The 14,406-nt window shown below is 37.5% G+C and overlaps 1 long non-coding RNA gene across 2 annotated transcripts in view; it reads right to left on the bottom strand.

Moving 5' to 3' along the window:
• LOC121143201 overlaps positions 1-14,406 on the bottom strand; it is a 114,400-nt gene that overhangs the window by 54,575 nt on the left and 45,419 nt on the right. For both annotated transcript variants that reach the window (XR_005880374.1, XR_005880375.1), the window contains exon 2: positions 7,891-8,003. This is a non-coding gene — a long non-coding RNA (uncharacterized LOC121143201). The remainder of the gene's footprint in view (positions 1-7,890; positions 8,004-14,406) is intronic.

Here is a 14,406-nt window from a genome sequence, read left to right as displayed (position 1 = left end):
ACAGTGATTTTATTTATTTATTTTAAGTGAACATGTCTCAGAATTGAAGTGTTAATGCTCCACATCTGCAATGACATTCATGTGGAAAGGTACCTTTTACTTATTTCAAAACTTTACTCTCTTCAATAATTTGTTTTTTAATTTATTTAAATTAGAAACAACCTTGTTTTGCATGTCTATCCCAGGTCCATCTCCCTCCTCTCCTCCCTTCACCCCCACCAACCCTCTATCCCATCCCCTTTCTGCTCCCCAGGGAGGGTCAGGCCTTTCATGGGGAAATCTTCAAAGCTGTCATATCATTGGAAGCAGGGCCTAGACCCTCTCCAGTGTGTCAAAGCTGAGAGAATATCCCTCTATGTGGGATGGGTTCCCAAAATCCATTTGTATACTAGTGATAAATACTGATGCATGACTTGAAGCCCCATAGATTGCCCAGGATTCCTAACTGACACCCACATTCAGGGGGACTGGGTCGGTCCTATGCTGGTTTCCCAACTATCAATCTGGGGTCTATGAGTTCCCCCTTGGGAAACAGGTCAGCTGTTTCTGTGGCTTTCTCCAGCCTGGTCTTGAAACCTTTGTTCATCAATTCTCCTTATCTGCAACTGGATTCCAGGAGTTGAGTTCAGTGTTTGTTTCGCTGTGAGTGTCTGCTTCTGTTTCCATCAGCTAAGGGATGAAGGCTCTAGGATGGCATATAAGGTGGTCATAGATCTCAATATTGAAGAAGGGCATTTAAGGTAGCCTCTCTACTATTGTTTAGATTGCTAGTTGGTGTCATCCTTGTAGATCTCTGGACATTTTCCTAGTGCCAGTTTTCTCTTCAAACCTACGATGGCTCTCTCTACTATGGTATCTCTTTTCTTGCTCTCCTCTATTCTTCCCCTGACTCAATTTTCCTGCTCCCTCATATCTTCTTCTTCCGTCCTCTTCTCCCTTCTCTTTCTCCTAGCTCTCTCTCCCCCCTCTTTGCCCCCAATTAGTTCAGTAGATCATGTCCCTTTCCCCTTCTCCTGGTGACCATGTATGTCTCTCTTCAGATACTCCTTATTTCCTAGCTTCTCTGGCAGTATGGATTATAGGCTGGTACTCCTTTGTTCTATATCTAAAATCCATATATGAGTGAGTATATACCATGTTTGTCTTTTTGAGACTGGGTTACCTTACTCAGGAGGTTTCTTCTATTTCCATCCATTTGCCTGTGAGTTTCAAGACTCCATTGGTTTTTTTTTTCCCTGATTAGTTCTGCTTTGTGTAAAAAATAACACATTTTCTTTATCCATTCTTCAGTTGAGGGGTATCTAGGTTGCTTCCAGTTTCTGGCTATTACAAATAATGTTGCTATGAACATAGTTGACAGATTTCCTTATTGTATGAATGTGCATCTTTTCGTTATATACTTAATAGAATTGCTGGATCTTGTGGGAGACTGATTTCCATTTTTGTGAGGAACCACCATAGTAATTTCCAAAGTGGCTGTACAAGTTTGCACTCCTACCAGCAGTTAAGGAGTTTTTCCTTTCTCCTCATCCTCTCCAGCATAAACTGCCATTGGAGTTTTTGATTTTAGCCATTCTGACAGGAGTAAGATGATATCTTGGAGTTGTTTTGATTTGCATTTCCCTGATGCCTGAGGATGCTGAACACTTTCTTCAGTGTATTTTAGCCATTTTGGATTCCTCTATTGAGAATTCTCTATTTAGTTCTGTACCCTACTTTTTAATTGGATTATTTGGTATTTTGGTGACTAGCTTCTTGAGTTCTTTGTATATTTTGGAAATCAGTCCTCTGTCAGATGTGGGGTTGGTGAATATCTTTTCCCATTCTGTGGGCTGCCATTTTGTCTTGTTGACTGTGTCCTTTGTCTTACAGAAGCTTCTCAGTTTCAGGAGGTTCCATTTATTAGTTGTAGATCTCGGTGTGTGTGTGTTCCCATTCATTCAAGGGTACTTCTTGCTTTCTCTTCTAAGAGGTTCAGTGTGGCTAGATTTATGTTGAGGTCTTTGATCCCTTTGGACTTATGTTTTGTATACGGCCATAGATATGGGTCTATCTGCAGTCTTCTACATGCCAGCATCCGTTTATGCCAGCACCATCTGTTGAAGATGTTTCAATGATTTGTAATTGGTAAACTGTGGCTTGTGATTCCAGCCAGTTCAGACTTTGACTTAATAAACCAGATTATATAGTATCACACACTAATTGTAATAGGGTAGTGAGAAAAGAGAGGCAAATTGAACTAAGGGTGAGCTGTTTAAGCCACATCAAGACCAAAATCTCCTCAAGGAAATGTTATAGCAGTATTTGTTTTGGTTCGAATAGAAACTGTTTCATGTTGAACCAAAGGTCTGTGTGTCATCATTTAGTGACATATATATGCAGGGGTTTGTTTCTGAGTACAGCTACATAATGGCTACTTGGCAATAAGAGGAGCAGTGCCTTCACAGTAAAGACAGTGGAAAAGATATTTTACTGTACATTATCTGATGGGTCCATCTTGATATTGGGGCAATATATTGTTTAAAGTATATTGCTCAGCTTCTGCAAATTGATCAGGTGCAAATATAAATCTTATGTAATTAATTTAAAATTTTTGAGATAAATAATTCTCTGTGTATTTGACTCAGTTTTTGATTTTTTGTTCTTGTTTTTGTTTGTCTATGAAGTATATACCAGAGAAACTTATTTTGTTTTTTAATAGTTATTTGTGACATGCTATAAAGAAAATCTTAAGTTAACACTATAAACAGATACAACAAGCTAATACTAGAAATTAAAATAGCCAATTAGTGCTAGAAACATACCAGAAAGGATGGGTTTATTTACATATGAGTTAGGATGTAAAAGAACATTCTAATGCCTAAAGTTCAGTGTTGGTGAATCCATTTATGTACATCTTTTGTGTCTGTAATGTAAAGTTATTTCACCTTTCAGAATCACATTGTTAATTGTTCTGGAATTGTTCTGCTTAATTTCTAAATAAAAAGCTTGTGGAGTTGCAGAAATGTGAAGAGAGATACATAGCTGAATACATAAGATAGACTACTAGAGTTTCACCCACTCAAGCCATGATCACATAGTCTTCTTGATAAGAATGCACCAGTATTTTATAGAGTACTCACTTGTATTAAGAAGTAGCATGCTATGAGAGTCAAGAGTGTTATTTTTTTCAGCTTTGCATTAACCTGGAAGGAAGTTTTCCTCTGTGTCTTGACTGTTTGAGAGGTTTAGAATGGGTTTGGTTATTTCAACCAAATCTGGTTTGTGAAACCGAAATAGATCCTTAACTCATTTTTTGACAAAAATAAAAGGCTGAGGCCAAAGGGTAAAGGACAATATTATTTAGATTTCAAATGGAATGAGAACAGACAAAGGGAAAACGAGATCTGGCATTATATGCTCACATCAATGGCAGTAATTAAGCTTTGCAGTGTCATTAGACATGATAACAATAATTTGTGGCCTTTCATGGTGCTTTACATGCTAAGCATGCAGAACCACATGATGTCAAGACCCTCAGTATTTCTCATTGTTTTATTTTTCTGCTAAGGAAATAATGGCTTTCAATGACATGGGGAGATGCACAACACAAATTTGGATTCTCAACTGCAAAGAAGAATAGAGGAGTGCTTCATGATTTTTAACCGTCTGTAAAATGTATGGCAGCAATAAAATGCTAACAAGACTTCCAAGAGTACAGTATTTAAATTTATAAAAGTTAATTTGGCATTATATTAAATGAGAAGTTAATGTTCCTACAAGCCAAGTAACTGAACTATGACATATTATACCACAGTGTTGAGTTGAACCAAGAATATTCAAATTTTTTATTGTGGGAAATCTGTCATTAATCAGTTCAAATTTCCTACTACTGTGATTAGTGTAGAGGAAAACCCCTGGATGGGGACTTTGGAACTTCAGAACCCACAGTAAGAAACTAGAAAGTCTTAAATATCTAAGTATTACATTTCAATCAATCTAGTGGGCAGTGTTTAGTCATGGTTAGTTTTTTTTTGACCATTCAATTAAAATGAGTATCTATTTTGTCTAGTTTTCAAGGCTCTTTTACAGGGTAATTACAATTTCTCTGAATTTCAGCTCTGAGTTTTTAAGTGCCCAAGTTGATAACAGTGAATAAGCAATCTCTGCTTCAAATTTAATTTCCAACCTCAAATGTCAGTGTGGTGACAGTCTTTAGCCTAATGCTGAGATCTTTCAATCATACCAGATATTAGTGTTTGAGAAGCTGCTTTAAGACAGCTGAATTAGTAAGCTCAATGTGTAGGAAATGGGTGCAAATTCTCTATTTCTCAGGATTTCAATGTGTTTTGAACATTAGGAAAGGAGAAGCAGCTCATCTTTTTTTCTCCATTGGGAGTTAACTTGCAGCTTATCTTGGGTTGGAATCTAGTGAAAGTTCTGCTCATCCATATAAAGATTTTTCCTTTGTTTTTATTAGTTCCTTGAGAGTGTCATACAAAATAGTTTCATCATATTTACCCTCCTCCCTCAACTCTTCCAGTTCACCTGTGTGTGTGTGTGTGTGTGTTCTCTTAGGCTGAGAATTCTGCAGTATCTTATTATCATTACCTGGATAGTTGTGGGTCACTGTTCTAACCATAGTCTACTGCAAATAGAAGCTTCTCAGATGAGGGATGAAAGATACATTGATCTATGGGCATAGCAGTAAGTTATACTATGTCTCTTTAGCAGCATAATAGTCATAGGTTCTCCCCTGGAGAATACTTTTATTGTCTAATTCAGAAATTCTCTCCTCTCTTGATGTTTAAGCTATTATGCTAGTGTGGCACAGTACTGCTTATATAAGGCTATACAGTAATACCAAAATGTAATAATGATAATAATAATAATGATTAATAATCTGTCAATTTCAAGATTCCTCCATAGTTATATTGCTAACCCCTCTGAAAACTTAGCTTTCAGTGCTATCAACTATTTTCCCAGTGGGTAACTGGAAGAAAAATTATGTTCTTTCAGAATAAATCTTGGCTTCATAGTGGTCAGTCTTAAACATATCTAAAAAGTATATTAAGGTCCCTTTGTAACTTTTTCTGTTTGAGACTATAATTATGATATTTTCCCTTTCCCTTTACTCCCTCCAAACCTTCCCATATAGCTCTTCTTATCCCTCAAATTTATGGCCTCCTTTTCATTGTTACTGAATATGTATATATATATATATATGCATATATATAACAAATTTAACCTGCTCAGTCTGTATAATTCTGCTCTTATGCATGCTTTCAGTGCTGACTATTTGATATGGGATAAATAATTGGAGTGTTCTTCCCTAGGAACAACTATTTCTCCCGCCCACAACTCAATTAAGAGGGTTCGATTTTGACCAGCATGTGTCTCAGAACAGCACATACTTAATCAGAGGACAGACTGAAGATGGAAGACATGACCCAGACAAACAGTCCTTGTATCTGTCTGTGACTTCAGAAAGGAAAACTCTTAATTCTCAAACATCTTTTACTTTGCTCAACAGTGGCAGTCAATATCCATTTCTGATTCATTTCAGCTAATTCTTACAAATTTGGGCGTCAATATCTATGCATTCACCAGTCTTGCTCCCACTTAAGCATTATTAGTGTGTGGCTATTCATCTGTAATAATTTGCATATAACTAATGTATTACTGGAAATGTTGCAATTAAATAGAATTCACATCCAACAATGTGAATTGAACTCTTACCCTGAACTCCTGGGGGGAGGGTCTAGGCCCTGCCCTGGATGAAATGACAGACTATGGACACCCCCATGGGGGGGCCTCACCCTCCCTGGGGAAATGAGGGGATAATGGGGGAGCTTGGGGGAGGGCATGGGAGGAGGGAAGGGAAAGGGAGAGGGACCTGGAACTGACTTGTGAACCAACCAAATTTCTAATCTAAATTTAAACTTAACAAAATTTAATAAAAAAAAGAATTCATGGGGATGGTAGACGACAGTCTGGATGGTTGGGTCACTGGTTGGATGTGAAAGTGAATGTACAGTACCATTAAGTGAGATGGAAGACACACAAGGAGACAGGAAAAGAGACAAAACATTAATTGAGGACAGATTATTGAATTTGAGGAGATTCTACTGCATTCGACATGCAGATTTTATGTATCTATAATACATACATGGGATTTAGGAAAAATAATTTTGAGTTAGGGTACAAACTTGTGTTTCACCAGTGTATCAAGGAGCTGAAGTCCTAACATATTGGATAATTTGACCAGTTACAATGTTTCATCCATGAGAAACAAGTCCCAAAGAACACCTTTGTTAAAAGGATGGGTGACGAACTCTTGGGGAAGGGTCTAGGCCCTGCCCTATATGAAATGACAGACTATGCACACCCCCATGGAGGGCCTCACCCTCCCTGGCGAAATGAGGGGATAACGGGGGGGGGGGGAGGGCTCGGGAGGAAGGGAGGGAATGGGAGAGGGACCTGGAACTGACTTGTGAAGCAACCTTGTTTCTTATCCAAATTTAAACTGGAAAATAAAATAAAAAAAAAAAGCATTCCAAAATTCTGAATTTTTGGAGAACCAGCAGGTGTACCCGGTCATTAACACACAAAGCAGCAGCCTCTGGTAAAATTTCTTTTTTTTTTTTGTTTTGTTGTTGTTGTGTAGTCAGGACCAGAGAATGAAGAGGGAAAAGAGGGGACAAAGCTCCCTGGGGTGGACCACAAAAAAAAAAAAAAAGGATGGGTGAAGGTAGAGGGGTATGTGGAGGAAAGAGAGGTCCCAGATGAACTTGAACATCATACTTCTTCCTTTCTTTGCTTAAAGTGCAGTCATAAGACATTATAAAAAGTGGAAGATCCAAGGCAATCCACATCCCCTTTTCTACCTGAAGAAGGTGTGCTGCAACATTTTATTTCAGCACATCCAGGGTCGCTTGGTGCTGTCAGGGAGCTTCAACTGTGCTAAAGCAGGACACACAGACCTGAGCCCACCTGCCCTCTCTAGCTTTCCTAAGCTTGACACACAAACCATCCACAGATTCCTAGATTTTGTTCATTCTCGTTGCTTATCTGTAGATAAAAAATTAATTTTCCCTAAGTGTACAAGTATTTGGTAGAAATTCTGCAGAAAATATGAGAAATGTCCCAAGATAGAGGACACACACTCATCACAGAAGCATATAATTCACACTCAAAACTCTGGTCTGCTTCACCCTAACTTCAAGGTGTATATTTGGAAAATGTTGGCCACCCACTCCTCTCTTCAGTGGAATCCAGTGTTTTTCCTTCATATGCAATCACTTTCATTTTTATACAAGGTTTTTCTTCCCTACCCTACTAGCAAAATCAAACTAATTATTATATTTCTTTTATGGGAAGTTCATTTTTCATTTCAGCATGCTGAACATTACATTGTAAACATTCCAAAGCCTTGCCGCCCCAGAATATCAGAAAAAAGCATCCTGTAAAACCCTTTCCACTGTCCTTGATAGTCTAGCAAATCTCTGAGAGCAGAGAGAGAGAAAGAGAGAGAGAGGATGAGAGTAAGACAAGAGTAAAAGTGAGTGTAAGCAGGCAGGGGTCAATGCATTTGCCAGAGCAGGCCAATGTAATGCCTGAACCTTTCGTGCATTAATTTGTTTTCTAGTGCCAAATGATCATCCTGGAATACACATATACAAATAACACTACATTTACTGAACAGGTAATATTTTGGAGTGTTGTGTGTGTGTGTGTGTGTATGTGTGTGTGTACACATATGCATGCAATAACAATCAGTGAATAAGGAGGCCATAAATTTGATGGATGTGAGGAGAGTTATATGGGAGGGTTTAGTGGGAGCAAAGGGATAAATCATAGTAATAATAATAATAATAATAATAATTATAATAAAAATTATTAAGGACTTACCAGTCTGGCTCTATAACCTGATGTCATGAATGAAATGCTAGAGAATTGTTTTTCTTATTACCTCTTCTTTGCTAGCTCATGACCTCAGTGGTTCTCGATATAGTCATGTATTCCTGCAGAGGAAATTGCCAATATAACTGATATCTGTGGACAGTTAGATTGACTTATTCACTATCAGAAATACATGGAGCCTCAATAGAATGTGAACGCTTAGAGAATCGATAATTCTTTAAGACTTTGATTATCCTGCAAAAGATCTATAACTATTTTCTCCATTGATTTTCTCATGTTGGTGAAGGGTTTCACTTTTCAGGTAATTCTTTCTTCAATCAACCATACACACAGGATAAAAATGAGTGATAGTGAAAAAGCATGAAAAGAAGACACAGTACAACATTGAGAAAGCCACTGTTTCTATCTGACGTTGTCTTTTTGAGGACATGGAAACGAGACTGCTTATATATTTCCACATATTCTATTTCCTTTTCCACTAAGCAGCATATATTATTTTTAGAATTTCTCACATAATGATAAATTCAATTTTGAAAACAGTGAAAAATGTTGCGGAAAGAGAGAACAGTTTGGGGAGTTACAAAGTATGTTGGTGTGTTTTGCTATAATTCTCTATAATCTAGAGTGACTTTGTGTAATGTATTTTAGTTTATATGTATATATACAATATATACATATAATTTTCATGTTCTGATTTGAAGTGATTTATTGTGCATAAAATTTTAACCTCCTTAATCGCAAAATATTAGTTTAATCATGGGAAGTGCAGACACTCCCTGGTTTCCTAATATCATTACTCAGCATGCAAGTATCATGTTATAGATATTTTGTAGATGGAGTTTTCTCTCCTGCCCACCAGTTCCCAAATAACCAAAGCAGATTCTCAGTCCTGCTTATTCATCTTGCTTCTCTCTGTCTCTGCCCTTCTTCCCAGCATTTTCAGTTTGGCTCTCCCCTTAACCTTATCCATCCAGCTATTGGCCTGTCAACTTCTTTCTTAAACCAATCACATCAACATATAGTCACACAGTGTAAAAGAATGTTCTCCTATTTTTGTCTAATTTAAAAGGAAGGCTTTAACTTTAGCATAGTAAAATTATATACAACAACACAGTTATTAAGTAAGAACTGCAGTTACAATATTCAGTCCATTTGTATTTGGCAAACTTAGAGAAAATAATCTTATTGTTTACCTTATTTTGGTGAGTCCACAGTTTCATACCTAATTTACCTTTGTCGTAACTAAGAAAAACTTTGGCTATGACTGTCTAACCTTCAACTCTATCAAAGACCCCAGAAAGGTGAAATGTTACCTAAGGACAGGGACATCTGGATGCCTGGAGAGTCACTCTAGGTTCTTCTGTAACATTGGGACATCCAACTTTGGCCTACAAGCCTAGTATATCTGATAAAATTTCTGAGAAGCAGAGAATTCTAAAGGACTCTAAAAGGACTCTCCTACTTTTGTGCATCCTGCTGGTCCAGTTTAGACAGTATACTGTCAGCAATTGAGGTAAGGATAGTTTCTTTGCCCAAATTGCTAACTTTTGCCATAAAGAAACCAAACTCCGTACTGAGGTTCTTTGATGCCCATCGTCTTCTTTGAATATATTGGTGCTGTCAGTAGCAGGCATGTCTCACTGTCATATGGTTTTCTAGATTTACTTCTTTATGTTTGTGATCAGGATTTTCAGGCCATCTTCCTTGATCAAATCTGATCATCTTTAACCTTGACCAAATCCTTTAACCTTGAACAATTACTGTAGAAATAAAAGCATATCCTTTTCCCTAAAGTAACATATCTTTTGACATCCATTTTGAAATCAAGAAATTTTTAAAATATATAGGTTGGTTTAATCCAGCAGTTTTCATAATCCATTGTGTCTTAGCAGCTGTTCTTCTTTCATTCACAATCAGAAAAATCTAAAGACAACACAATAAACTACAGAATTCAGACTCCCTGTGTTTTTTCCATCTTTATATGACTTATTATATAATTTTAACTCTGTTCCTTTTTAAAGAACCTTATTATTTTTAAACTATTTTTAAATCTATGACTGTCTCTATCTTTTCTCTCCCAAGCACATGTGGATTATTAAATACACTGTAATTCTGATAGTGGGTATTTTCATCTGATCTGTCTTTACTACTTATCTGAAACCTTTTCTGTCTGCAGGAACAAAACCCCAAACCCTCCATGCAGTGTGTTGTCAGAGCTAGCACTGGCAGCTCAAGTCCTTAGGCAGCAGCTGGGAAATGCCTGTCTGTACTGTGGCAGATGTGAGAGACTGTAGGAGCCTGCAATGTAGCTTAGGGCGTGGCACACTTGGAGCTGACAGAAGATGCATCTCTGTCCTGTGGCTTGTATGAGAGACATGAGACTAGGAAGCTGCACAAGTCTCCATTTTTTTGTATGTCAGAAACCTTTTTAAAGCTTTCCTGGGTCTTATTTGGTTGCAGATGCTGGATGTTTGGTTGCCATTTGAAGGTAGACTTTTCTTTCTGGCCTGCCAGTTCCCAAATAACCAACATAGAAACTTAATATCAATTATAAATGTTGTGTCAATAGCTCAGATGGCTTGGTAACTTTTCTCAGTATAGCATGTCCATCTTGCTTCCCTTTGCTACTGCTTGCTACTCCTCTGACTCTGTCTTTCTTCCTAGAATTCTCTGTTTGATTCTCCCCCTAGCCTTATTCTGTGCAGCTATTCGCCAGTCAGCTTCTTTATTAAAAGAATCACAACAACATATATTCACACAGTGTAAAGGAATATTCCATGCTTTTTCCAGTGAGTTATTTATGCATGTATTCATCCATTCTTTTATAATTTCTCCCCCTTGATAAAGTGCTACAATTATACAATTTTTTCAAATGTTCACAAACCTAAAGATTACATATTTCTTATTCATATATTTTTCTCCATTGCTGTTACTGTAATTTCTCAGCATTACTCAGAGTAAAGGAAGTGGGGTGCACAGTCAATGAAGGTTACTTATTGGAAGACAGCACATGTGTAATACTGATCATAAAATAGAAAAACAATTCACTTATTTCCATAGCATGCAAAACCATTTGGCCCTCAAAATATATAAAAATATCAACAATATAAATTCAACTATGACTTTAAAATGTCTGTAAGAGCACATTTTTTTACAGAGATGTGTAGAGTGCAGCCTTCCCACCAGCCTGGGTTCCAGAGCTGCATCAGTCCCAAATGAACATACAGGATGCTATATTAATTAGGAAGCTGTTGGCCATTTGCTTGTTTCTTATTGGCTAGCTCTGACTTAAGTATTTGCCCCATAATTGTTAATCTAAGTATTTCTCTTTCCAGAAAAAGGGTCCGGACCTCTTATTCCTATGGCTGCTACAACATGACTGACTGTGTCTCTCTTTCCCAGAAATCCTCCTCAACTCCTAGTCCCACATATCTTGCTTCCCTATTAGCCAACAGTGCTTTATTGACATATACACAGGACTTCCCCATCAGAGATGATTTGTTTTGATACTTCTGAACTTATAAATCTGATAAAATTCTTTCAGCAAGGACTGATATTTGATTAAAAACATGTTGCTAGCACCGTTAAACAGCTGCTAGTGAAGATTTTGATGAAAGGGAGAGCATACTGCTCAGTGTGAGCTGTGCCTGCTGAGGAAGGATGAGGAGGAGAGGGGAGATGAGGAGAAGGAGGAATCAGAACCAGCAGCAGCAACAGCAGCAGCAGCTATGTAACAAAACTTTCCTTTGCCATGGCAAGTCTGTGTTATGTTGTAGGGCCTGAACACCAGCCTCAAGTCCTCTATTGCTAACTTAACTGAAAATGCCACTGTGGTTTCAGCAGTTGGCCATCTGTCTGTGCAACACAGTTTACTACTGACTCAGATGGAAGAAGACAGAGAGGTGATACAAACATGACTGGGGAGTGGATGGCATTTTGTACCCTGTATTTGTACTTACAGTATGGTGGATAGATATATCTTTACTTTATGAAGTATTCTACCACACAATTTCTAAGACCAGAGAGTATTCTATTATTGGATTCTTTTTCTGAAAGGAATCAACTTAATGATTTAGAATGTCTTAATACTATTCACTTTTGTGTTTACTATTCATGGTCAACAACCCAGAATACTTTGACTCATGTTTCATGGGGAAAAAGAAAAGGGACAAGAGATGATGTGATTACAAATAGAGATTGGAATTATTGTTTGGGGAATGCTATTTTCAGGTTTTGATTATAGTCTCTCATCTGGGGAAGTATAAGAAAAAATTAGAAAATAAAAGACAAATTTGACACGTTAGCCATAAGCTTTTGCATTAAAATAAGAAGAAAATAATGTCCATATATCAAGAGAATTAGGTTACAAGCCAGAGCTTGCAAACCTCTTCACACAATCAAATGTACTTCCCAAAAGGAATTAATGGTATTCTACTTATTTTCATTGAAATAAGGTTAGAGACTCCAGCTCTGGTAAAAATTTAGCAACTGAATGCCCAATTGAATTAATTGAACTTTCCTGGGAAGAAGAATTCTAGTTATTGCTTTTCTATTTTTCTGAATTTGTTGCTATTAAATTACAATAGGCACTTAAAACAGACTGGAGCATTGGCAGTGGCACAAGAGTGCCAGGCCACTCTGTTCCTGGTGAACCACTGAGGATACAGTCTCTGACTTAGGTGACTATAAAAACTAAAACTTTAGAAAAGAATGAAAATGAAAACAACAACCACCAAGCAAAAAGAGAAGAGCCACTGTGGAAAATATGAGGGCTTTTTTGTTGTTGTTGTTTCTGGGAATATTTTTCTTTTTCCGTAGGATTCTTGTAAGAACTGGGTACTGTTGAGCTTGTCTGAGGCACAAATATAATTGCTAGCCTTGAAGACTCAGGAAAATAAGAGGGATGGGAGTCATTGGGCATCAGAAAACCACAGGAAGGGAGATGCTACTTATCTCTTCCTGCTGAGAATGAGTGTGATGTAAATGAAGGAACCTAAGGAGGCCCCTTTCCACACTTTCTGATGAGATGTCATTCGGACAAGCTCTTCCCATCAGATAAGAATATGGTGAAATGAAGATTTTCTCACTTGTTGTCATCAACTGGTAGCATAAAATAAATTTTTTTCTTTCAAAAAGAAATGTGACTGATAGCTCCTGTTTGCCTTTCAAATGATCATTTCATTTTCATTTCCCATAGTTCAGCATTTTCTCTCTGAGAGTTACATTTCTGGTCAGAACAGGAATTACCAAGTGGAATCAAATAGCAAAAGAATGACAAAACTCTATACATATCATTCCAAATAATGTGTTAGTCTATGACATGCTACTCTGCTCTTGTATTTTTGATAAGTCAGGAATTCTAAGAATAATAAAAGCATGAAAACCATAGGTAGTGTTTCCTGTGAGAGGTTCTGTGTATATACTTGGTTGTATTCTGCACAGGGTGAGGGATCCAAACTTTTGTCATTCTAAAAATCGTCTGAAAATCTGTGTAGTGTGGCTTCATTCTAAATTTTTACATACTGATTCTTCAAATAATCATTGACTGCTTAAAATGTAATTTTTGTTAATATTTCAGCTTGGCAACAGCTTTAGGGCATAGTTATCTCTTTTCCTTATGGACTCGGAAATCTGAGCATGGGTTGGTCTGCAGCTACATAGGCAATAAGCAGTACAAAGAAGTCATTACAGTGACTGAGGTACTTTTTTGTGGTTCTTTTTTACTTTTTTAAAAATTTAATTTAGAAGCGATACTATTTTACATATCAATCCCAGTTCCCTCTCCCTTCCATTTCTCCCATGCCCCCAACTGAGTTCTCCATCCACCCCCCATTCCCTTCCCAGGGAGGGTGAGGCCTTCCATGGGGGATTATCAAAGTCTGTCATATTATTTGGGACAGGCCTAGGCCTGCCCCTTTGTATCTAGGCTGAGATATACACTGGGAATGGGTTCCCAGAGTCCATATGTGCACTAGAGATAAACACTGGTTCCACTGTCAGAAGTCCCATAGACTGCCCAGGCTTGGTTCAGGAGGCTTGGTTCAGTCCAATGCTGGTTCTCCAGCTGTCCTGTTGGGGTCCATGAGCTTCCACTTGTATTGTTTTAGAGACTCACAATGGCAAATGTCCATGAAAAGATCCTTGCAATTGAAATAGACCAAACATTTGGGGATATGCCCACAGATACTTTTTGATTATATATCCTGAAGGAAATGATGAATACTGTGGATGAGTATTACATAGGATGCTTGTGTCTAAAACACCAAAAACCACTCCACATTTTTAAAATTCTAAAGATTCTGATAGACAGCCATGACAAAATGTGACAAGATGTCAGCTGTGTCCTTTAATGTTATAGGCTGAATGGATTAAGTTCTACTTCAGTCAGATTCAAGACTAAACTACATTTTAAGAAGTTTTGTACTCTGTAATATATTCATGACAAAGCTCCTTCAATTTTAGACACTAGTGAGCAGACATTTTTCAGGCTGTAATGAAAGGACA

Source organism: Mesocricetus auratus, unplaced genomic scaffold (genome assembly GCF_017639785.1).
Source record: "Mesocricetus auratus isolate SY011 unplaced genomic scaffold, BCM_Maur_2.0 Super-Scaffold_100011, whole genome shotgun sequence".
NCBI lineage: Eukaryota > Metazoa > Chordata > Mammalia > Rodentia > Cricetidae > Mesocricetus > Mesocricetus auratus.
This window is presented reverse-complemented; position numbering and strand designations above follow the sequence as displayed.